At 38.7% G+C, this 26,043-nt stretch overlaps 2 long non-coding RNA genes across 2 annotated transcripts in view; one reads left to right on the top strand and one right to left on the bottom strand.

Moving 5' to 3' along the window:
- The window catches only part of LOC122187392, a 22,336-nt gene extending 8,748 nt beyond the window's left edge, over positions 1–13,588 (top strand). Inside the window, exon 3 of the long non-coding RNA XR_006181303.1 lies at positions 982–13,588. This is a non-coding gene — a long non-coding RNA (uncharacterized LOC122187392). The remainder of the gene's footprint in view (positions 1–981) is intronic.
- LOC122187388 lies at positions 730–26,043 on the bottom strand. Its single transcript, XR_006181302.1, has 17 exons — positions 25,900–26,043; positions 25,530–25,708; positions 22,458–22,538; positions 22,143–22,201; positions 20,220–20,303; positions 19,213–19,314; positions 17,754–17,788; positions 16,655–16,798; positions 14,643–14,781; positions 13,018–13,123; positions 10,105–10,221; positions 9,601–9,683; positions 7,991–8,102; positions 7,355–7,575; positions 6,156–6,302; positions 2,896–5,171; positions 730–1,877 (listed from the first exon to the last, which is right to left on the bottom strand). It is a non-coding gene; the product is annotated as an uncharacterized LOC122187388 (long non-coding RNA).

The following is a 26,043-nucleotide window of genomic DNA, read 5'->3' on the forward strand; positions in this document are numbered from 1 at the left end:
AGCATAGGAGAGTGGAGGAGATGATTTTCACTGCACTTAAAAGCGCTGAGCACCTATAGTGCACTGTGTGTGGGTGTTCAGCAGCCTCTGCTCCTGCTGGGCATGCTCTCTGCCCCAGCTTTGCTCAGCAGCTGAGGACATTATACTGGTATGCACACAGAGGTGGTCAGAGCTGCAGGCAGTGCTGAAAGCATGGGTATGGGCAAGTGCTGTAACTCAGTGCCCAAACAGAGCTAACTACAAGCATGATGTGCGTTTATCCTAAAGGCATAGGCTTTTAATGTGCACATATAAAATGAGCTGTGGGCGCTCACTCCCTTTTTTAATGTGTTTCTGGCTAAGGGGGAAGAAAGAGTTGCTTTCTCAAGAAATTCCCAAGAAAAACTTAGAAATCAATGAATATGTGACAAAATTTCCTTCCTCCTTTCCCTAACCGTAGTGTGGGTCCAATTACTTGGTTGTTTTCTAATAGATTTAGCCTTAGCATCAATTAAAATGCTCTGGCACAGAAGGAAGGGAGAAGTGGGCCTTGCAGGACATGCATCACAGAAAGCAGATGGATACTGGATTTTTGTTAGCTGTGAAATTAAATACTATGAAGCAGATTCTTCATGGCAGTTATATGTGTCAGGGGGCTGTTCTCTCTCTGTCCTTGCATGTGTTGGAGAGAAGTAAAGCACACATTTTCTTCACAAACCTTTTAGAAAGTGGCCTGAGAAAGAGAGAAACTGGATTGCCAGGTAACTTTACTAGTCATTGGCCTGGAGTTAAAGTCTAGTTGTTGAGACTGAAACATCAGAGACTAACAAACCGGCACTGAAAGAACAAGGAGGGAGGGAAGAGGATCACTGTGAAGAGTTTCTAAAAGCAGGGATTGCTCAGAGCACTCAGATTTCTTCCCATATTTAACAAATTCTGCAGCATTCAGTTCCACCTGCTCCCTTCAGCTAGAGCTTCAGCTCCTTGCCTGTGTTCTTGCAGCCAGCTGTCTTCCACTGAAGCCCAGATTCACTATTGCTGATCCTTCTTAAGATAAAACGAGGCAGAAGACTTCAAACAAATTCTGAGCACTCCCCCCTATTCTTCATGAATCATGGCATAATATGGAGAAGATTTGAAGCCACGGACAAGATCTGACAGAAGGCAGAGAAAGATTGAGAAACCTGCTGCAGCTTCATGAATGGATGGAATGCTTCAGAGCTGCGCTGTATCTCTCTCATCACCAAAATCCAATAAATGCACTGGGGAAGGAGGCTGTTGCACTGTCCAGCTTCTTGGAAGCCTCTTTGAGTTTAGCAATAAGATGGAATTGACATTTAAATTAAAATCACATTTACTGGATACTCTTATTTGTATGCTAATTTGCAGATGGGAAATGCAGTGCCTCCCTGCTCATCTCTGTGTTATCAGAGAGGGAAGACCTGATTTCTGGCATGCTCTACTTGCTCTGTGCTAAGGCCAGATAGTTCTTACAGCTCTTCCCCAGCTGTGGGCAGCCCAGTGCCTGCCGAAGTTGGTCAGGCTTCTTGCACTCACTGTTGCTTCCAGAAGTATCCAGTTGTTATTGTGGGTCAGGGGTGCTGACCCTGCCTTGGGTTCAGAGGTGAATGATGGGCAGGAAACAGGCCCCCAGTTGGGAGGATTTGGCATACCTGGACTGTGTTGTGGCTTAGTGGGAGCCTGCTGCTGCTGCAGAGCTGGAGCTGTCCCAGGGGCTTTGACAGGGTTTGGTGCCCATGCAGTGAAGGCTGAGCTGTAGGTGGGCTGCAGATGTTGAGCAATGGAGCTCCCAGCCCTTCCCAGGGACAGCTTCTGTCTCAGTAACTCCTGCGCTCCATGTTCTGCTGGACATTGGAGTTGCTGAGGCAAGTGCTCAACTGCTGAAATAATGCATGTTGGTTAAAAACCCAAAGAAAAACTGCAGTAAAATTCCTCACTTTGAGAAATTCTTTGTAAAGCAGGTTGCCAGAGGGATAATGGCAGCTTCAAAATGGTGGTGATGTGTCATGGGTTTCACCCAATCTCCTGATTCCACATGCAGCTCTGCCATGAAGTAATTGGTGCAAACCATCTTGCACAGGTGGGGATATTACTGCTGCGCCCTTTAAACTCAGGTCAAGTGGAGGAAGCCTAGTTGCAGTGGCTGATCTCACACACTGCACAACTTAGAAAAAGCTGAGGGTACATAGGAAGCATAGCTTGGAGCTCAGTTCTTTCCAAAAGATAAGCTCCTGAGCTACAGATAATTACTAGTGCTCTCTTCTCTTTTTATGGCATCTTTTAGATTAGGCTGTAGAAACAGTCTGCATATGCTTTAAAGATTAAAATCAATGAGTGTTTCTTGGTGTGGCCAAGTTAAAAATAACAATGAAATGAAAGCTGGAGGTGCTTGCTGTGAGTCAGTGCAGGGGTGCCAGTCTGCCACTTGGGATTGTCACGTAGCTGCCTTGGGACGTGGCACTGCTTGGGAGTGGTGGCAGGTTCCACCAGACTGACAAAACTTCAGTATCTGTAATTAGTAACATCTGCATCCTACATATTTTCTGGTTATTCTGCACTGAATAAAGAAGAAAAACAAAGTATATCCTTGAACAAACTCACAGGAGAGGCCAAGTTAGGATGGGGTTGCCGGTCCTTGTGGAAAGAGGACTAGAGTCTCCTATTGTTCTGATATCATAGGAAAAGATCTAAGTAAGGTAGCTGCAGGGCAATTGAGTAAGGAAGATGAAGCAACATACTTACACAAGAAAATGAAGAAATCCTAACTTGGAAGTTACTGGCATAAGTAAATGCATTGATAAATACAGAAATCAGTCACTGAAATAATGGCAAAATTTTCTTCTACTGGTTCACAAGTATGGAAGTTAGTGCGTATTTTGTAAAAGACAAACTTACCTTCATTCCAAGCTCTGACAAATCTAAGCTTCTTAAATTTCAGCATAGTTTCTTTTAATGAAAAGACCCAAGGTTTTCTTCGGTTTATTTGCTTCAGAGTGATTTCATTCGTTCTAGCTGTATCAATTCATTGCTTCCATTTAATTTATTAAACTACTCTCAGCATACGATCGTGAGATGTCACGCCGTTACCGTTGACTGCCAACAGAGGGCAGTAACGATCACTTTACCTCGAATGGAAATCGATATGGTTGACGTGCTGGTACAGACCTCACTCCTTTTGCAGGTGCCTCGTTTCAGAATAACCATAGCAATGAGAGCACCTTTGCTATTTCAGCATGATTATGATACAGCACCATGTCTAGCATAATAGCATCTGGAACATTAAACTCAAGCACAGCTCCTGCAGAGAAGAGAACCTCCTGGTCTGGGCAGGAATAAGAATCCACACAGGTCAGTGTCAGCCTGATGACAGCACAACTTTACCAGCTCCCCATTCTGGCTTGCATGTCTAAGTTCCCAGCTGGTACAGGACAAAAAAAGACAAGACGGATAACACATGCTTGCCTCCAGCAGACAAACAAGTCTCAGAAGTTGGCGGCTTCAGTCCGCTGGCACTGACAGCACAGAGATTCTCACTGAGCAGATTTTTTAACAGTCCTCATTGCACTGAACAAACATAACGCAGAACCTGAACACACATTCCCACCCTTCACAGCACTGTAACTTGTGCACTTTCCTTGATATCTCTATTTTAAGACTGATGGGTAACTGAAATGTAATGAAATCCACTGTCATCTAGAAGGATGAAGGAAAAATACAGATCCTCTTCTAAAGAGAAAACCAAGCATTAATTCATTTCTGGTCAATACCAGAAGCTGATTTTGCGTCTCATTCAGACTTTGGCCAGTGTGTTTTCCAGCTCTAGGATGAGCACAGTTCTTCAAAATAACAGTAATAATACGGAAAAGCAGGTCATATAACACGTTATTTTGGAGAACTGCTTAGCCAGCACAGGTTTAAGACTCCAAATAGCCTTTCATTTTCCCAGAAGTTGATTTTTAAAAAGCCTAATAACAAAACCAGACCAAAAATGACTCTTTCATATCTACATTAGATTTTTGTAGACTCCTTCTTCCCCATGTACACACTTAATTCATCAAACCAACGACAGGGAAAGAGTTGCTTTTGATTCCACTAGAATTCAAGAAGTCTGCTAGTGAGTTCCAGAGTGTTAGGAATGCTTCCTGAATTTAGGCAAAAGAAAAGCTGTTGCTTTCTTAGACTTGAACCAGGGAAAACCAACTGCAACTGCCTTTAGCAAAATAAAAAAAGTGTTGCAGAACTGCATTTGAAATTGCAGTTTTAATGTCATGCAATCCACACCTCTTGCAAGTCATGTCTAACCCACAGTACTGATTAGGACGACATCTCAGAATATAAAAATAAAACATCCCATTAAATAGATACCAAGACAATTTCATATGACAAAAATATGGAGGTATTAAGAAGTTCTTCTTTGTGTGCAGCATCTGCTATTTGTCAAGGCAATGATCTTCTCTGGATTCAAAATGTGCAATTCTATGCGCCCAAGGCAGAGGAGGTTGGAACTGGATGATCTCTAAGGTCTCTTCCAACCCAAATCATTCTTTGATCCTGTAACTCTCATAAATCAAGGATTTATCCCAGCCAGACTCCCTTACCAGTGCTAAAACAAATTCATAGTTTAAACTATCAAGCCTCTCCATGTGAATCGGTGTATATTTTCAAAGAAAATAAAAAAAAGCTGCAACTCATCCTATCTTGCAGTCATATGATGGCTCTGTACTTCAAACACTCACAGCAGGCTTTGTACTAGGACCCACATTAAGCAGCAATTAAACAATTAAACAATTTCATGGCAGATGCTTCCACATTCTTCACAGGCTGCATTAAATTTGCTGTGATGTAAAAGCTGGAAAGTTCTTCATTCAGTTCAGAGCCTGACGCTTAAGTGGCTATCAGTGACTGACTAATAATACCAAGCAAAGGAGATCTGCTTTTTGATGTTTAAACATACAGAACAAGATACGCCCCAAATCAGAAGCTTTTGTGCAGTTACGGTCTTGATACTTAAATTCACTTTCTAAAGTCCAATAATATACTCCCTGTGCTTCTTCCCTGGTCTGCTACAGCAGCTCTTGCTCATCATCTTCAGAGCCCGAAGGTCCTTGTCGTACCTCTTCATACCATTTGTTTGTGAGAGTTTTCATCTGTATGCGCCCATGATGCAAGTCCTAAGGCACAAGAAAACATTGTCGCTGAGGTACAATACAACTTGTTAGAGTGCAAAACAGAATGATGAGTTAAGTGTACTTCTCACAAAATAATCTGCTTGTGATCTTTAAGTGTACAAAACATGTCAAATGCTCAGCTATTAATTACTTCCAGGGACGATACTTTGAGACATTTTCTTTGTTTCCTACACAGTCTTCCTCTGTGGATTTCAACAATTAGAGTTGTCTAGAAGGCAGTGTTTTTGAATCTCACTCCTCTCAACATGTTCCCATAGACAGCAGGAAGCTTGTGACCTGCTTTGGCAATTCACGTACTTTTCTACCATTTGGTTGCAGTCTTGATGGCAGCCTGTGTTTTTGGCTACCAATTACAAATCAAATGCCATTTTTTGATTTCTTGATTCATTCCTTGTTTTGCAAAATAAAAAAAAATTAAAACCCTTTGGCTTTTGTGGAAAAGTGTTCAGAGTTTGAATATACAAACACAAAGTCTTTAACCTCACAGCAAAAATGCTTAATTCAAATTGGAGAGGAAAACAAAAAGTGAATTACGTAGCCAAGGAATATCAGGCTTCTGAGGCCTGGAGTGAAAATAGCATAGTATTCACACCTCTGAGCTTAACTCAGTGTTAAGCTGTGTGTTCAGCCAGGTGTCATTTTGCATTTACAGCTTCAGACTCTTCATCTCATAGTGAAGAAATATTAAAAAAAAAAAAAAGGTTGCAATTTCAAGAATGGCCTATTTTTGGCTATAGTTCCAAGCAAAAGGCTGTGCTAGGCAGAAAAATCCATTTAATCCACCAGCGATTGTGCAGTGCGGCTTTTAATTACAGCTGCTCTACATATGCACAAGGTAAGGTGTTAGATGGCTCACTACCCCTTGTGTAGAAGTTGTATAGTTGTACTGTGATCCTTGAATGGTACAGAGTGAAATAAGAGCCAACTCCACCACAGTTTTGCTTCAAGAAAACAAGACAGACTTACTTCTTGTGTGAGTCTTCTGGTGAAGAAAGGATTCAAATACTTAGCATCCAGCCACATAAATCCTTTGAGGTCCTGGCGTTTTATGTACTGGGCTTCATATTCCTCCTCTGTGAGCTCTGATAAATGCTCGGATTCTATGGTATTTCCCTAGAAACATCACAAATATTGCAATAGCCTGAGAAAAAATAGTTATTCCCTCCCACTTGCTTCACCGCCTTATGCTGTCTCTTTTTTCAGTCAATTCCCATGACAGAACAAAATAGAAATAATCACCTCAGCCTACCAGGGCTTACAGCTGCATGAATCTGTCCAGCTGTTGATTCCCAGAGTCACTTACCTTCCTTTTTCATGCCAAAAGGCTTAAAATACTCCATGGTTTTGTACTGTTGTTATTGCTAAGGGATTTCTAGTGCACAAGCTTCCTCATACAATCTAAGCAATGAGTACATATAGCAAACAATACTTTTGTGTCATCATCTCACTGGAAAAGAAAAAGCCCTATATCAGAGCACTCCATGCTACCTGCACTCTTCCCATACACATTCACCTCCATAGACAGAATAAGCTAATTCTGAAGACTGAAGACTTTATAAAGCCTCATTCCAAGAGAAGTTGTTTTTCAGATCCACAGAACAATTCTCTGCATGCATTGTGTTATGGCTTGGGACCAAAAGAAGAAAAAGCTTCATGATACTTTATGTACTCCTGTCTTCAACAGATGAATTTTCAGACTAGACATTAGTTTTCTTCAGTATTTCTGACTATTTTAAAGCCAGAATCTGCCTTAAAATAAAACCCAGTCACAGTGGTGCTGCTGCTACCAACTTATTGAGGCCTTTGCTTTGACTTTTTCAAAATCTGCCTTCTATTATTAATTCCTGACTCACAATATACTAGCTCATTTCTGTCTGTGACTCAATCTATCCTGTAGCATCTGCCTTATGTTTTAAGGTTACTTTAATTTGTATGGGTTCATTTATAATTAAAATGACTTAAGAGACAAAGCTTCTCACCCCTTTGTCTAAGCAGTTACTTGTGTACATGCTAACCAAGCTCTCTGGGATACTTTAAATACTATTTGGCTTTTTTCTACCATGCCTCCACTCATTTTGTTTTACTTTTTAGTGAAAAAAAAAAAAAATCATACTAGTCTTCCTGAAAATGAAAAAAATAATTGTCTGAATAGAACAACAATATACCATTTTCTCTGTCTTGCTAAGATTAATGTCCTTTTTGTTCCTCTTGCGTGCTTTGGAGTCTTCAATGTCAATTAGTCTGATAAGGGGCATAGTTCCTCCTCCCAACAGCAAAACCGTGAACAGCACTATGATGATTGTAGTTGTTCCAATGAGCTGACGCTTCTCTATTGGTTCCAAGCCCAAATGGAGGCTGAGTGCATAGGGAATTGCACCACGTAAACCTGCAGAGAGAACAATAAATCGGCGAAGAGTGAATCAGCACCGATGCTGGTCCCTAGCACTCTGTTAACTCAACAGGAGTCCTCCACTTTCATGGCTTTTATGATCCTATTCTCTGCTCATTTATCTATTACTTGTTTATAATCTTAAAATGAATCAGAGGTACCGCTTTTCAAACTGAGCTGTTTGATTTTTAGAAAACTATATTCTTTGAAGAAAAGTTTTACTTGGGAACTATACTGCATTGTTTTCCTAAACAGAAGGGAAAGAGAAAGTATCAGTTGCACTTGGATTTGAGAATGGTGCAAGTGTTAAGTTTTCCATGGATGGAAAACCAGTTCCTCCCAAACAAGCCCACACAAAGAAAGAGAGATAAAACATTTTCTCCAGTCCTCCATAGCTTGAGTTGTAACTTACCACTAAACCACATGATAAACATCATTTTAGGGGTGATTTTATGATCACGAAAAAAGTTGAGTAGGTAGGAAAGGGGGAAAATATTCACTGCTCTACCAAACAGAACAAGTACCTGAAAAACAAAAACCAAAGCAAAAGGCTACTTGATGTGTTATGGTCACATAGGCCCAAATTGCATTTAATTTAGCTTGTACCAGCTAACAGCAATACACCCTTCCCACTCATAAATCTCATAAACAGGTGAGCTGCTAAATCAACAAAAAAACCCACAAAACTGTCAGCATCAGTTAATTTAAACAATTTTGTCTGCTTAAGTTAATTTAAACCTGACCAGACTCTGTTTTACTTCTGATAAACAAATGAAACCCAGAAGGCATTCCAGGGAGACCAAGAATCATTTTGGGTATGTGCTTCCCTCATTTCAGTTTCTTTAATTGTTCTTTTGGCACAGCTGCTAACAGTCAAAGCAATGTTTCTATTGCTTCCCATGGACAAGTTCCTCATTGAAAAAGAAGCCAAATAAATAGCATGCAATTCAGTTCCCTAGCACTTTACTGGATATGGCTGTAAAATACACCAAACATCTAAGCAACAAAAAAGTACTATTATTTTAATAACATAATCAGTGAATACAGTGAAAATTAACTCAGAAAAACAGTTACTCACAATGGTGCTGCTCAGTAAACTCCACAACAAACATACCTTGACAAGGTAAATACACTAGACTTAGTCAGCAGGATTCTTGAAGGCCTCTGGTGTTTTCCTTTATGAATCACCCCAAAATTAGTCAATTTGCATATTATGGCTGTGAGGGCAATGCTAGAAGGAAGTGTCACACCTTAGATATATATTAGGTAAGGAAGTTGGGTACATATGTGTAATGCGGTGAGAGCAGTTCTCCATGCTGATAAAATTATCTGTAGATTGTAGAAAACAATTCTTTCCTTGGAGCATGGGCTAAAACAAACTAGTGTGCATTGAGGTATGTGACTAGAAATTTCCCCTTTTCCAATCTGCAAAGAGAATGCACTTTTCATGTTTCAGTTAAATAACAACAATAGCAAAATATGTAGATAAGTTCCATGTGAAACAAAAGCTACACTGAAATACAAAATGAAGGAATTGAGAATAGAGTCAAAGAATGAGCAGACATTATAGAAGTTTTGAGAAAGTACTACCTCGGAAGAAGGGGAGCTTTTTCATCTTGTCACTTCTTCACAGAGTGAAGAAGTAATGCATGGACTAAATTCACACCAATCCTTCGTGATGCTAAAAATGCATAGAAACCGCAGGATTGTCCTCCTGAGGGAAATGACTTCTGAGATAATTTTAATAAAGCAAAATAAGCAAGGTTCTTTTTCTTATTAGTGTTTCAAAATAAACTGGAATCCTTAAATCAGGCTGATGTAAGCACACACCACAGCACTAAGAACAGAAAGAGGAAGTTCATGCTTATCAGTAAGAACTTTGTGCAACAAATACAATTATAATAGTATCCTTCATAAAAAACTGTAAAATCTAACAAATAAATTTTTTTAAGTGCAAGGTTTTATTTTTCTGCACAAACACCGCAGAAAAATACCTAAATATTTTTTAAAAGAAATACCTACTATGCACCAGATGACGAAGGACATCTCAAACTTGTGAGGAAAACTAAAAATAGACAGGCCAAGAAATGCAAAAACACACGTTTCTGAAAAAGAGAAGTTGCATTTTAAATACACAATTCTGTGAAACCTTTTGTATTCCCATTATAATATATATGGAGCATAAAATAAATATTTTCTGATTTTGCAATGCACAAAAAGAAAAGTCTTTTTGTAGAGGAACATGGGAGTCAGAGATCTCTCCTTGGCTACCAGCCTTGTTGCAAATCTTAGCAGGAGGCTGCAGAACGGGAAATGAAGATTTACTGGATGCTTTATCCAGTACATCAGGAAAGACGACTTGTGGCTGCCTTCCAGCATCCACTAAGTAGCCTTCTCTTAAAGACATGTACCGCTAACATACGAACAGCAGGAGGAAAACTCATCTCTCTCCTGCTGCCTTTGGAATCACCGTTTGAAGCAAATCAATTTTTAAACTATATTAGATATACTGTAGGTAGCACGTACCACACATGAAAGCAACGGTTCTCAGTGTCTGCTGCATTAATATCTGTGTAACAGGGGAGAGGTTATGGTGCGTATAGTGGGACATCACAATGCCAGAGAACAGGATTGCCATGATTCCTGTAAATAAAACGCAGTAATCAAATAGAGGTTAACTTGTAAACTGCAAATATAGTGTTTGCTTACACTCTATACTAATACAAAAGCTTTTGAAGCAATGAGTGAGGTTTCTCTTACCACTGGAAGTTGCACTGATTTCATTCTGCTGGATATATTAAATACTAGGAGGTCCTAAACAGGTCAACTGCAAGCTAATATAAATCCTTGTAGTCACTGCTTTCCCATAAAAGTGAAGGAACTAAACTGTTTGAGAGGTTTTCCTGCCTTTCCCTATACTAGCAGGCAGACAGATATCATCAAAAAAGGAGTAAGAACAACTTGAGAGTAGTGGGGCTAGAGGACTGTATGATTTTGTTCTTCCAGACAAGTCATTCATTCCTACGTGCTGATCAGTCAGTCCCAATCACTCCACCAGAAGCAGAATGAGACCAACAGGGCCTAGGTTGAAACCATTCCAGTATGGAGTACCAAGTTATTAAAAGTTAAGGAGGAATAGCAAATGCAGGTTAAGGAGGAATAGCAAATGCAGGTTAAGGAGGAATAGCAAATGCAGGTGTACTTGCAATTTGTTATCAGTATGAGAACCAGAAAAGGTATAGAAATTTGAGAATTCTGGGCATAAATGTCCTTTTATAAGGTACAACCTGATGCATAAGGCCTTTAAAGAATGCTACTGTGCAGAATGTCCATCATTTTCAACTGACAGGACACAAAGTAGCTACTACAGGTTATTTCAGATATTAATAATAGCCATCAGTTATGGGGAAAATTACCATTATGCAGTTGAGTTGACCTAATGACATGCATAGTTTGGATAGATGTACTGCAACTGGTTCCACAGGCCTAAAAGAGCCATCTCAGACTTCACTGTATTCTTGCATCTTTGATTGTGTTGCAGTTTTTCCATCTACCTTGCTTCACAGTGCTGGTTAACTTATGGAAATAATCTGAATTTCAAGCTATTTCTCTAACTGCCCAAGACACATCACAGGTGCTGCCAATTGTTCACTATTCAGAGGGAGCTACTTATCTTAAAGGAAGTTTTAAACATCTCCATTGTCTGCTGCATAGACTTACATCTGAGAAAGATATCCTTTGAGATGGTAGTAAGGATTGTGCAAGTATAGCAATGTGTTTCAAGAACAAGTACAGTACTCCTTGTCACAAAACCAATTAAAAAAAAAAAAAAAAATCAACAACATAACCCAGAAGGAATCAACTGCAAAGCAGATTTCAAGAGGACAAGATGACATCTGGGAGTATACCCAGTTAGCCCAAACCACAGAAAATATGAAAGACCAAGACTATTTGGCTAGAGCTACGCATCCAGGGGTGGCCCAGATGAACAAAACTGGAAGGATTAGACCAGCCACAGTAGAGTGAGAGTAATCCTTTGTTTCAAACAGAGGTGAACTAAGGCCTTCAGAATTTGTTATTTCTTGAGAATTCATTCTTGAAGATGCCTGAGCAAATCAGAGAGCTTGTCTTCACAAATAAAATGACAAAGAACCTCTGTTATCCCGAGACCATCTGATTAAGAATGCTATTACTTCTTCACTGTATACCAGTGCATGTGTTTGTTATATAATGCAATAGCACAAATTCTGTAATACTTCATTATTGTTCTTCAAATTCAGAAGCAGCGTAAATTAGAAGTAGAAAAGGCCATGTGCTGATGTATTCCAGCATGATCTTTTCACAAGGGAAAAAAACCTGTGTTTACAGCAACAAATGTTTTAATACTCATATTTCAGATAATTTCTTGATCTATACACACAAAACCGTTCTAGATGCAAGTGGGCAGAATGGAAAGTTTGCATTAGCATTGCATATCTCAGTTGAGTAAATACCATGATTACATGCCACATCTTCATACATAATAAAAAGAAGCCAACATCAACAAAACAAAAATCCCCTGATATCAGTGAAGGTACGCTGATGAACGTTACTCTAAAATATTTACAACAGCATGCACACGTTTTCAGAAAATTAGAAACTCTGATTTCATATCTGTAGATCATTTATAAAAAAATGTCACAAACTTGTTATGTTCTCATTGCATACACCAAGTTGTAGAGCAAATATCTTTTAATGAACTTAAAAATAAACCAGTATGTTTAAAAAAAAAAGAAGAACCAAGCAGATACATATAAGTTACATTGAATACTGCATCCCTTCCCACCTTCCTTTGAGAAATGAGACAGGAAGCTGACTGCCTTAAAACAAACAAACAAACAAACACCACACTTAAGTCACCAGAGGTCAGAGATGGTGGGTATGCAGCAGAACTGTCTCTATACTTGATTCTACAGAATACTGAAAAAAATTCCCCTGTAAACCTCTTCTGGCCCTCAGCAAATTTCTGCTAAGTGTCCAGAGATAATACCTGCAGTACTCATGGGTTGGTCTCAACTGACTTATCCAACGGCACAGAAAGATGTGCAGAAAGACAGCTACCAGGTAGTAGGTTGGACATTACTTAAGTTTGCTAACACAGCCAAACTCCACAGCATGCAGCTGAAAACTGTCTTCTGTGGTAGGCAGAGGTAACTGGAGAGAATACTAGTTTTGTGTTGAATAGCTAATACTTATGAAAGCTTCAGTTATCTTTCCTATGCATCTGTAACATTTCATAAAAAATATTTCCCTGAAGTAAGGCAAGGTCAAAAGTACGAGCACAGGTTAAATAAGAAAACATTAAAAACAAACAACAACAAAATAGAGACCCTCTTAGACACAAATAACAAATACTCAAACTTATCAGAGAAATCTGCAAATAATTGCTTTGCTACTCACCTGAGAGTGAGATACCTTCTGCAAGTCCATAAGGAAGGTAAGCAAAGATAATCATCATCCCAAACTCTAGAGAGGGCGTCTTTCTTAAATCAATGTGCTTTAGCACGTGCACACAAAAGTGTTAAGGAAAAGGTAAGCAAAAATTTTTGTTTATGTATTTTTTTAAATTTATATCATTCCGTTATAAAACAGTGGGGTGCTTGATGTACTTATCTGCCAAATAGCGAACAAAGCCAACAAGTGGCCCCATGACTCAAGCATGTAAAGATTAACCATTTCTTACAAGGAGTGTTTTTTTTTTTTTTTAATAGAACTACAGCTTGTAGAAGTCTATCAGAATGGACAGACTTAGAAAAGTTCTGCTACTATGCTACCTATACAGTATTGACCGCAGCATGCCAAACATCCAGAAGGAATCTTTCTCTACACATTCAGTCTTTGAAATTTCTTCAAAACTACTGTAAATGTGCCACAGAGAACCGCTAAGTAGTAAAAGCTTTCCAAAAAACAGAGTAGAGGTATGAAACAGCAAAGTAAAATAGTAGGGAGCTTTTTTTTTTTTTTTTTAAATCATAACATCCTTTTGACTGCGCTAAAATTCAGAGGCTGACACACCTGTGACATGGATGTTCACAGGAGGAACATCCTGTAAACCAGCAACAACCTTCAATTGTGTTTATTTGCTGGCAACTATTAGGAGATTTCTTTCGCTACATTGAAATTTTGCACATCTGTGGGAAATCTAATATTCTGAGGCACAAAACCTGTAATAAGGCAGATGAGCTGCTTTTTCTTTTCTCTTGGTATCATTTATGTATCAGTGAAAGAAATATTAAGCATCTGTCATCCTCTTTTGTTGTGATATAAGAAGTAGTTTAAAACTTCAAGGAATCAGGGTGGAGAACTGAAAGAAACATCTGTATTTAATCAGACACTCTGTTCTTGTTATTTACAAAGTCCTGTCATTTGCAACACACTGTTAAGGAGTAGCTGTTGCATGAGCCTAGAACAGAAAATTACCTACAGTGAATGCAGCGTTATCATTAAAGCAAACTCTCAACAGGAGTGCCCAACTTAAATAAACATCCCTCCTAATCTCAGCAGAGAAGCTCCTGGGTTATTTAGCAACCAGCTGATGCAAGTGGAAAGAGCAAAATAAAACTCAACATTAAACCAAATAGAACAGTATTCATCTTCAGCTAACTGAATACGTACGGACAAGTGAGCTGGTCTGACTCAAAAAACATTGAGAAAAGGATCATTTTTATTTTTAACTAACTGTTTTACATATGTAAATGAGGAGCCATGTTTGTTTCAATACTGAAACTGAATTAAATTACTTTGAATTTACAAAACTGTGACCGTTTTTTATTACACTCCACACACTGCACATAATATAAACTACAGCATTTCAGATCTTAATTATGTTCATAAAAACCTAAAGCAACTTCTTACTGCATACCCATGCTCAATAATGTAAGAATAAAATAAGCATGAGAGATCCTCAACCAACAAAGTGGTCTTTATTAAGAAGTATCCCCTAAGGAACGCAGGAGAACACAGGAGACGAAATACTATTTGAATGTTGGAGTTCATCAATTTATGTGTGTGTTAAAAAAGGATATTAATGCAGAAATAAGGCCAGTAAGTGTTCCAAGTGCTGCAGAGCCAAAGAACATCTTAAGAAAGTATCCCAGCGCCTGTAGAAAAGTTTGCCATCCACTTACATCTGACATATTTTCTCTTGTCAAACCTTCTGCAGTGCTGGATATAATAAAAAAAATAATACAGAAGAAGTAATTGTAAACTGTAAGCCTTGACTCAAAAAAAGCCAAACAGCTTTTGGCAGTAATAAAAAAGGCTTTATTTCTTTGTTGCTACCACTCTTAAAAGGCTTTTACTGTGATACACATTTAGCAAAAGAAATGTCAAAAGATGTTACATCAAGTCTTATTGTAATCCCCAAAGGGAAAGCTACTTCTGAAAATCCAAAGTTGCTCTCCTGAAGAATTTTCAGATTGGTGTAAATAAGCCGTGACAATGCCCAGTATTACAAAACAGTTTTCAAACTCTGAAAGCACATTTTGCCATGGCAGAAACTTTGGGTATGAAGAAAGACAGATCATGTGATCCTCAGAGAAGAATAAATGAACAGGGACAACTCGCATCAAATACTTAGGTGTGAATAAGCATCAAGAAGGTCACAGGAGGAAAACAAAGAACCACTTAAGAGGAAAGATATGAAAAGTCTTTGAATTTCAGGAATATATTTCATAGACTTTCATAAAATCATCAATAAAAAGATGTGGTTCTATTTGATTGCTCTTAGTCTTCCATAAAGAGACCATGGCCATATTTAAAGCTATTAGTTCATTGAAAAAAACACTCCCCCTCCTCCTGTCACTCCCTGCCCTTATAAAAAGTCTGTCCTGAGCTCTCCTCAGTCCCTTCAGACACTGTAAGACTGCTATAAGGTCCCCCCAAAGCCTTCTCTTCTCCAGGCTGAAGATCCCCAACTCTCTCAGCCTGTCCTCTCCAGCCCTGTGATCATCTTTGTGACCCTCCTCTGGACCCTCTTCAAAAGCTCTATGTCCTTTTCGTGTTGGGAGCTCCACAACTGGATGCAGTACTCAAGATGGGATCTCACAAGAGCAGAGTTGAGGGACAGAATCATCTCCCTTGACTTGCTGGTCATGCTTCTCTTCATGCAACTCAGGATACGGTTGGCTTTTGGGGTTGCAATCGCATATTGCTGGCTCATGTTGAGTCTTTCATCAGCTGACACACCAAAATCCCTCCCTTCAGGGCTGCTCTCAAGCCATTCTCCACCCAGCCTGTATTTGTGCTTGGGATTGTCCCAACCCTGGTGTGTGACCTTGCACTTGGCCTTGTAGAACTTCATGAGGTTAGCATGTGCCCACCTCTCAAGCCCATCCAGGACCCTCTGGATGGCATCCCTTCCCTCCAGCATGTCAACCACACTGCTCAGTTTGCCATAATCTGCAAACTTGCTGAGGGTGCACTTGATCCCACTGTCCATATAACCTACAAAGATGTTAAATAGCATCAGTCCCTGAGGAACACCGCTCATCACCAGTCTCTACACTGAGCTGTTGACCACAACTCTGAGTGTAACCACCATGGGTAAAGGACAAATAGTTCCCTCTGAGAGGTCCAAAACATATAAAACTAAGTTCCTACTGCATGGATGTTAATGTAAGCCTACAGATTGAAATCTGAGAAGCCAATGATAAAGGAGATACAGCTGAAAATTTGGCAAGACAAATATTTTCTGTGCAAGCCTGAAAGGACCCACGTTGGCTTTCTGTTGCCAAGATACGAAGATGGAAAGATAGCTGATAAACTTGCAGTTAAAAACAGTTATCTGGGGTCAATTTGATGAGGCACTGAAGGAGTTGCAAAAGGACAGCCATTTGTTTTCTTCTGCCTACGCAGTCTGTATCACAGATCTCTTCTAGCAATTAAAAAAAAACAAAACAATAGCATTATACCAAAAACACATTGCTTAGTTCCAAAAGCAGATGAAAGAATTCCCATATATTTCAATACCCAATTAAGAGAAAAAAACGTGGCTGCTGTTTCCATACACCTGCAACACATTTGAAAATGCACTTACTTGGTCAAGACAATAGAGACTGCATCATTGAGAATGCTTTCTCCAAAAACCAGCATGTTAAGTACGGGATCCACATTGAGGGCATTGAAAATGGCAATAGTAGCCACAGGATCGACTGCAGATATTAAAGAGCCGAATGCAAAACTGGGAGAACATAAAACAACAAAAAAGTTGACGAAAAAGATGTATCTAATAAGATTACAGTAACAGTTAGTAACAAATACATCTCAGTGTTTACACATAATAAAAAGTCATGCTTTCTTCCCAGTTTTTTGAAGTGACAAAAAGAGATGACTTTCTTTTTCAAAGGGGGAAGTTGTTGTCCAGATGGAAGTTTGAGACATATATATCTCCATGCTCTCAACAAGTGCCAGTGCCTTACTACAACTAAGTTTGAAAAAACAAGACACTACATAATCCATATATCACATATGCATAGTGTTACTCAGCATAGGAGTATTAAAAGGCAGCATCTAAATACAACAACTACCAGATAGACAGTGCAGAGGCAATGGGACTGCTTAGCTGCACAAAAAAACCCCAAATACTGGTACCAATAACCAAGGTTTCTGTTGTTTGTGCATGTTTTACTTGTCTCATTTCCTACCTGCTATTTGACTTAATTATAGATTTTAACCAAAAACTCTTGTACTTGGCTTAACAATGAATACAGGAACGAAATAAGTAATTAATACAGAAATGAACTCTAATTAACTGTAGGGAGGTATGAACCCACATAGATTTTTTTGCCAACTTCGTTCAGTCAAGGAAGTTCCTTTTTCACATACTATTAATCATGCCAACTAATCAAAGTTCACATATTTTCACTTTAAAGGTTGATTAAAAAGCAGTACATTTCCTATTTGGAGAATAGGATAATAAATAAGCATAAGGATACTATTCGGAAATGAGAGTGTCAGAATAGTTTAGAAGCATCTGATCTATTTGTTGGTGTAATACACAATATTGAATATAAGCAATCCAAACTGAAACTGGAAGAGCTGGCCAACTACAGTACATTTTCCCTAGAGTACATTTTCCAGCATTATCTTGATGAGTGCTTAACTTCACATACGGCACCATTTCTCCAAGAGCTTACCTGTCTGTCATGTTGAGTTTATAAATTACATCAGCCTGAAAGAATAGGCAAAATACAAAAAAAAAAAAAAATCACAATCAACTGTGTTTTGCTGCTTATATAGGCAATGAATACAAAGATGTTATAATTATTGAAATAAACAAGAGTTCGGCAAAGCAGATTATAATAACAAAGAGAATAGATAGAATGCTTATCCGCATCCTGGGCTCGCTGCAAAACTCCAGAGGAGGGATCTCCAGCAGAGATCCTTCCCCACTGGCAGCCAGCTCTTCAATAGGCCTAGGAGAGGTGCAGCCAGGCTCCACCCCTTCCAGCAGCACAGGTGAATTGCCTTCACCTGTGCTCCCAGGGCTGACTCAGTGCTCGCCTCAGGTGATCAATCAGAGGTTCAGGCCGTGATTCAGCAGTTCCCATACACTGCTATTTTTACAAATTAAAGTATTCACAGAATCACAGAATCACAGAATTGTAGGGGTTGGAAGGGACCTCCAGAGATCATCGAGTCCAACCCCCCTGCCAAAGCAGGTTCCCTACAGTAGGTCGCACAGGTAGGCATCCAAATTAATCAAATTTTAAACTAATCTCTTAAAAAAAAAAAAACTAATCACATCACAAATACTAATCATAAATCATAATTATGTTACCTAACACTACCCTGTTACAATTCTGGTCATTCAAAATCAGGAAAGGCCAGATGAAACTGAACAGATACAAATAAGTAAAGTAACTAGGGCATTCACAGGAATGGAAATGTGAGAGATAAAGATAAATCAAGGACTATTTGGAATAACTAATGAAGTCTCAGAGAATACGTCATTACCTATGCCGGTAGCTAATGAAAGGGGAAACACCAAAGCAGAGAAGTTAAAGAAAGCTGTCAACAAAAGAAAAAACAAGCTTAATAGTGGAAATTAGAAGATGGCTATTAAAGAAGGCAGGATCTGGTACAGCCATCTAATGGGAAGATCAAGTAATTAAAAGAAAGTAAAACTCAGTTCAAGTCTTAATTACTTCTAACATGAAAAACATAAGGAATTATATAGCGCACTGCAATGGGCTGCCCAGGGAGGTGGTGGAGTCACCGACTCCGGAGGTGTCCAAAGAACTTCTGGACAATGTGTTGAGGGATACAGTTTAGTGAGAACTATTGGTGAAGGTGGGTGGTTGGACTGGATGATCTTGTGGGTCTTTTCCAACCTTGGGGATTCTATGATTTAGAGGAGGGTTGTTAGAGTTAGGGTAATATGGTTAGGTCATGGTTGGACTTGATCTTAAAAGATCTTTTCCAACCTGACATTCTATGATTGTTTCATAACATTGCCTCTTTGTTAGCATGACAGCAGAGAAACAGACTTCATGATCCAAGAATTTACTTTCACTGTGTTTGCCTGTTCATGAAAAATGGACTTTCAATAAGCAAGTTGGATTAATGCAAGTGCTTCACAGTAGTTATTCTTACCTGGCCCAGGAAATAAATTCCTCCACCTACTATGAAAGCTGATATTGCTGTGCCAAATACAGAAAATAGTGTGATGGAGCCTATGTTCTGAAAAAAATTGCCCTGGAACACAGTAACAGTAAATAAATTACTGAAAATGAACTGAGGCAAAAGTCATGTTTCCTGTTTGTGTGTAAATTAGATTCTTAGATTCTGATTAACAGCTGGGTTTCAGAGATGAAAACTTCACTAGTTCAGTTCCAGCTATCCCAGGACAGGCCATATATACACATTATCTGCTCTCTCAGGGACAACCTCTGACGTCCCAGACACCACCTCAGTGTGGTAATGGAACAACAAACCAAATCCTAGATGACCAGTTGAATATTCACAAGCACTTATACACACTGCTCACTTGATAGAGTTGAAAACTAATCCCTCTTTTGTAGAAAGGGCATGTGAAAAAAGGCTTTTAAACAACCCCATAGCTAGTCCACTTATTAGTCTCCAATTTTGAATGAGAAACATCTTCAGTGACAGTAGCAATTCACATCATTACTATCACCCACAGCTTTCTCCCTCTTCTGCAGTACAGTTTAAGTAGAAAGCCAGCACACAGGACAGGCGAGAGCTGTTCTTGCCAGAACTAGCACCATGAGAAGTGTTCGTGGAAACACAGTCTCACAGGCAGAGTGAAAGCATTCTCACTTTTCCCCTTCTTTACATAACCCCAGCAACCCCACCTTCCCCACTTCTGATTCCATTCCTTCCCAGTGTTCCGTCTTCACATCAGCCCTTACACAGCCCAGTGAGGTAAGGAACCTCTTCAACCAAGGAGAACAACTTCTGTGCAATACCTGTCACCTTGCCAACATTCATTTAACATTCTCTGCATTCTGGGTTGAAGCAGCTTAAATTTCACATTCTCAGTTTCCTGATAATAAATATGGTAGAATTTAGTGCAATTATTCTAGATTTCACTTGTTCCAAACAAGACCTCAGCATATGAGTGTCTGGCAAAGGCTTACCTTGTGCAATGAATATCCAGACTCAAATATAATAGGTGGAAGCAAAAGCAGAAAAAACATATTTGGACGAAACATTTCTTCCTCCTGCAAAACAAAAGTGAAGCATAATTTGAAGGATATCGTGATTATTAAAATAATATTGAACCTTCACAAATATGATACTATTTGAAAAAACAAACAAACAAACAAACAAACCAAAACTGTTGGAAAATGAAAGTTGCATTAACCTTTCTCATTTATTACCACAAAAATAAAAGGCTGCATAATAGTAAACTATTCCAGGGCTACTTATTTAATTACTTTTGTCCAGTGATAGAAATCCAGGTATTGCTTATTTTAACTTTTTCAAATAAGCTGTGCATAAAACTGACTACTACTGACAAAGGAGATATGCTTTTTCAGCACTTTCAAAAAGTATTGCCATTTTACCTCACCTTCTGAACACATTAAGGACTGTCAAGGAACAGTGACCACTTGACTGCTAAACTGATAAAATCACTTATAAGTACAGTTTCGTTAGAAAGCGAATCAATAGACAAGAACAAATCAGATCATCATAGTACACATACACGTGAACAGGTTCAAGATATATACCACTGCTAGAAGTCAGAGGCTTGATTTTTCTTGACAAATGTGATTTATGCCTGTAGTTTAGGGGTACTATTGCTATGGTTCCTTGTGTATCAAATAATATCAAAATAATATATCAAATCATATCAATAATTCTGTTAAAATTTAAAAATAATCATAATAAAATGATTATAAAATCATAATAAATATAATAAATAAAAAATATAATAAAATCATATAAAAGGTGATAATTGCTGGTTGGTTTATACAGCTTTAATACAGTGAAAGTAATTTAAATAAGCTAACAGTAATGTCACCTGTGACCCGTTACCTTAGCTGATGAAACAAGTAACTAGCCGCAGCATACCCATTGCTTCTACAGATCAGATCACTGCTGACCAGAAATAACCAGGTAATCACTTGCTACGATCAACATTTCCTGTGCTTGTAGAAACAGCGCTCGAAGGAGAGCACACCTTGAGCTTCCTTTTTCCTTCCTATGTATATGACCTCCTTCAAATTATGCTATTTAACCAAAACAAAGTTATTTTAAAATGCTGCATTTCTGGATGTTTAACTGCTTTTCCATTTTAAGCCAAATCTAGCTGACACAAATTAGGAATTAAAACACATTAACTACTGCACCAGCCATTGTTTGTAGTGAGTAAACATGTAGAAATGAAATATCACAATGTGCTTCCTGAATCGTTGGACTGCTTAAATGAATGTTCATTGATGATGTGGATAAACCACAGGTGGCAAAACTCATTTCGCTATAGACTATCTCGTGGAGAGGTTTCTGCCAGGATCCTGGCTACCTGGGGAAGCCTCTGTAGCTCCACACAGAGGCAGGGAAGACCTCATAGCATCACACATCAATTCAGGTTGGAAGTGACCTCTGGAGGTCTATAATCCAACCCCTACTTCGAGCAGGGCCAACTCAAATCAACTTGGGGTACCTCAGGCTTTATCCAGCCAAATTCTCCAAAAGTAGTTATTTTCATCTTTAGGGAGTTACATCTAGTAAATAAGTATATAAAACCGAACTGCAGATTTTTTTCTACTATCACTAGTTCCATAATACAAGATGTGCAGTACCCTCTTTTACAGTCTAACAGGAATAGATTTGGTACCATTAAAAGCATTATTTTGGAGGAAGAAAATAACGCATAGAAAATAAATAGCAAGATCAAGACATCAAACATTCAGTTGTATTATTATTTTAAAAACTCCAAGTAAAGCATAAAATACTAAATTTCAGAAGCAACATCAAAATAAACTAACGTTACTAACAGTCTTATATTAAACATTAAGGACTGTTCTGCAATTAAAAATTAACTGCTTCAAATATACCTTCCAGTTGGCCAGCTTCTGAGCCTCTATGATTTTTATAAAAGCTCCCATAAGGATACCTAAGAAAGAACAAGATACTATTCTTAAATAATCACAAAACATATTAATGTTCCCATTAACTCGGTCAACAAGATTTTAAAAGTATAAACAACACAAAACAACAATTTATTCCTTAAATTAGTTGTCTTCTTCACTGCATTCACTTGGCCACTTTTCTAGTAGTAACTGACACACAGTTGCGCATTATTCAATTTCATAATACTGACTGCCCCTGAATTAACACAAAGCCAATGCAAAAACGTCACAGTTACTCACCTAAGGAAACAACAGCTACGCTTTCTGGTAAAAAATGAAGGCGGTATTTTATCAGTAAATGCACCAATATGATGCAGATAGCTGTGAAAGAGAATTAAAAAAAGCAAAAAAAATTGAGAACTTATAGCAGAAAATAAAATAGACTTTTAAATAGTATTTCAAAAATGCATAAATTTTTTTCCAGTGATTTATTAGGAATCCACTGATGGAAAAAACAAATCTTAGGTTCCTAATTCTCACCAGAGCACTTAAATTAATCTACAAATGACAGAAAATAACAAAGATAATTTTATTTCCTAAAATTTTAATAATACTTTTTATGAAATACTAGTATTACGACCTTCTGAAAACTTACAAGAAAGTTTCCTCTGAAAATAGATGTGAAAAAATAACAGTAATACAGAACACAGTTTTAATATCTACCTCTTTTTTAAACATCTCTTTATTTTTGGAGTAAAAAAATACATGCACGCATACACATAACTGTAATACTATAATGAGATGAAAAGTACCACGATAATAGCAGAGTGACAAAGCCTTTGGCTACAGCAAATAAGAACGAGCCCAAATGCAACAGCCACAGATACAGAAATAAGGAAATGCACTACTTACCTTTGGAAGGCCTCAAGCAGGCAAGGATTTCTAGCAAGAGATACCCTCACCTCCACTGTCAAATGAGGCCTGGCAAGGGGTGGATCCTGGCTCCAGCCCTTCCATCACTCAGTACATTGCATGCAGCTGAGCTCCTCTGGGCTGGCCCTGCCTTCCCACCAGGTGCTCCATCACTGCTTCAGGCCGTGTCTCAGCATTTCCACTACAATAACCCTGATCAAAATTTCAAAGCTACACACTTCCACATCTGACTCTCTTTAAGGAGATGGACTTTATCCAAATGATTAATCAAAATATTAGAAAAAATTACACCAGAAGGGATATCTCAAGGAGATCTAGTCCAACCTCATCAAAACAGTGCTAATTTAAAAATCAAGGAATTTATCCAGGGCATTGTTCAGCCAAGTGGGGAAGTCTTCCAAAGCAAATATGTTCTATCCCCTCTGGATTCCAGTTCCAATTCTTCAACAGTTTTGTGGCTGCTTCTTGATGTTTTGGACAAATAAGTCTTGTTCTATATTCTCTATTGCTCATGAATAGTAAGGCTATGTCAGTACAGAGATCATTCAAGTTCTTATCCAAAACAGCGGAGATATTTACCAGTGGGCACTGCTAGAAGTTACAGCAGTATAGGTAAAGGGCCAGAATATAAAATAGATAAAAAACATTGGCTTGAAGTTAAAAACTGAATATTTTAATCTGATGAAACAGCTACTTATTCAATATTCAGTTCTGTACTATGGTAATGTATTTTATCCATTGGAAATAGTCTTCCACACGTTGAAACTACCACAATTCTTCTCCCGTTTTAATCAAGTTCAACAAAGTCTGACAAAGAAATTCCATCTGGTCTGCACATCTGCAATATGCGTATTTAATTCTATTCATTAACAAATATTTCAGCAGCAGCCTGAGATATAAACTATTACTGTTTGCACTGGTATTATATTATTATTTATTACTATCACTATACAGCTTCGAATAGATCTGCTTCTGAGTCTACTTCACTTTAGAAAATTTTAAAATCTTTCTGATAGTTCATGACACCAGAGGAAACAGTATTTTCATCCTTCCTACAGTCTTAGATGAGAGATTATGAATGGGAAAAACTATGAACAATAAGCTTTCACACTGTTTTCTATTTTGTTCAGGTAATTAATGTATCCTGAGGATGATGCTTTCAAGATTCATTAAGCTATCACATGGGCATAAACAGGCTGGAACACAGAAGAAATAAATAAATAAATAAATCACAGCTCTGTTCTTAAGTCCTAGGAATAAAATTTTATCATGAATGACCCTTTTAAAACCTACAAGGTGCACGTATTCAGAAAATTTATTTTAACCTTGTAAGTTTTTGGATCTGCTGCATTTTGCTTTGGTATTTCTTTTGTTTTTATTCAAATTCATATGCCACTGACCATGGGGAAAACATTAACCCTCTCTGAAGACAAACACACACTTCAGAAATAGGTAGATGCTTTCCATTTTTGCTGCAGTAAATACCAGTAATTTGTAGGAGAAAAAAAAGTAAGTATTCTTTTATTCTCCAAAATGATTTGAAGAAGTTTTTGCATTGCTATCAACTCCACAGCTGTTTTTTATTTTCCACTTGCTACAGGAAAGAGTGATCACTTCGAAGACTAAATGACCTGTCTGTCAAAAAAAGGGCTCTCTTAGCATAGCTTTACCTAGGAGAAACCAAGTATATATATGCACAAAACAAAACAAAGCCCTAATTGTCTGTGAAAGTTCCATTATTGTTACAGTTTTGACTACTACACCGCTCTAAGCAGACTGTAGGACAGCTATATTCTACTAAGAAAATGAAAGATGACAGCCTAGGCTTACAGAAAAGTTGGGTGTGCATCTGACGTTCAGAATGCCCGTGTGTGTGTGCATATATATATAGATAGGATGTATACAAATGTTAACATAATTACAGCAATCTGCAGGTAACCACACACTTGTAAAAATGTTAGAATCCTAGGAGACAGAAGAAATAGATGCTGACCTTTAGCACATGTGCACGTAAATCCCACAGTATGATATTACTTTATGTAACAAAGTATCTGAGCACAATCTAAAAATAATCAAAGTTGAAATCTCTCCTCAAAAACAGATCTAAGTGTCATGAAGCATTCTGACAGCATCACTCCCATAGATGAACACACACCATGTACTTGATTAGGAACATGAAGCCAATTAAACATCTTGTTTGCACTTTGAGATCAACATGAAAAGGTCTACAATGGTCCTGTTTCCTATGGGCTTGGGTAGGTCAGTTAGTCAAAGGTATATATACACCCAACTTTTCTAAATCCCTCTGCCTCGGCAATGCTCCATTTCACTGACAGAAAAACAGAGTAGGAACAGAACAGCATGATTTTTAAAGTCAGCCTATATCCTCCTTTGTAAGCATGCTTAAGAGTGATTAAAAAAAAATCACTCATCATTCACCTAATACAAGAAGACTAAAAAAAATGGTCATGCCACTGGATTGCTCCTCTTGCTGTGCCTGGACTCCAGTCTGAACGGGAAGAATGGGTTTGGCAGGTGTAGGCATCACCAGCTTGGTGGTAGCAGCCAGAGTGGTGCGGAGGGTGACATTGATGACCTCACGGGTTGCGTTGGCAAACCTGTCAGGACGACACAGTAAGTGATTACGCAGCGCAGCGCCACCACCAAGGCTCTGGAACGCACGTGCCCCAGTGCCCCTCAGAGCCAGCCCCTTCCGCGGGCAGTAAGTTCCCTCAGCGCCCCGCAGGACCCCACTGCAGGCCCCAGCCCGGGAGACCCGTCCCCGCTGCCCGGCCGCTGCGTCACTCACTCCGCCATCTTGCCGCCCGCCGCCTTATGCCACCCGCGCGAGGAGCCACCCCAAACGCAGCCGCTTCCGGGGTTCTCGCCGATACACTGACTAGCCAGCATCCCTCCGAACTCTATGGTAGGAAAAGAAGTGATGGGTGGAGAT

The sequence above is a fragment of the Lagopus leucura genome, unplaced genomic scaffold (genome assembly GCF_019238085.1).
Source record: "Lagopus leucura isolate 7727_CA_CO unplaced genomic scaffold, USGS_WTPT01 Super-Scaffold_100047, whole genome shotgun sequence".
NCBI lineage: Eukaryota > Metazoa > Chordata > Aves > Galliformes > Phasianidae > Lagopus > Lagopus leucura.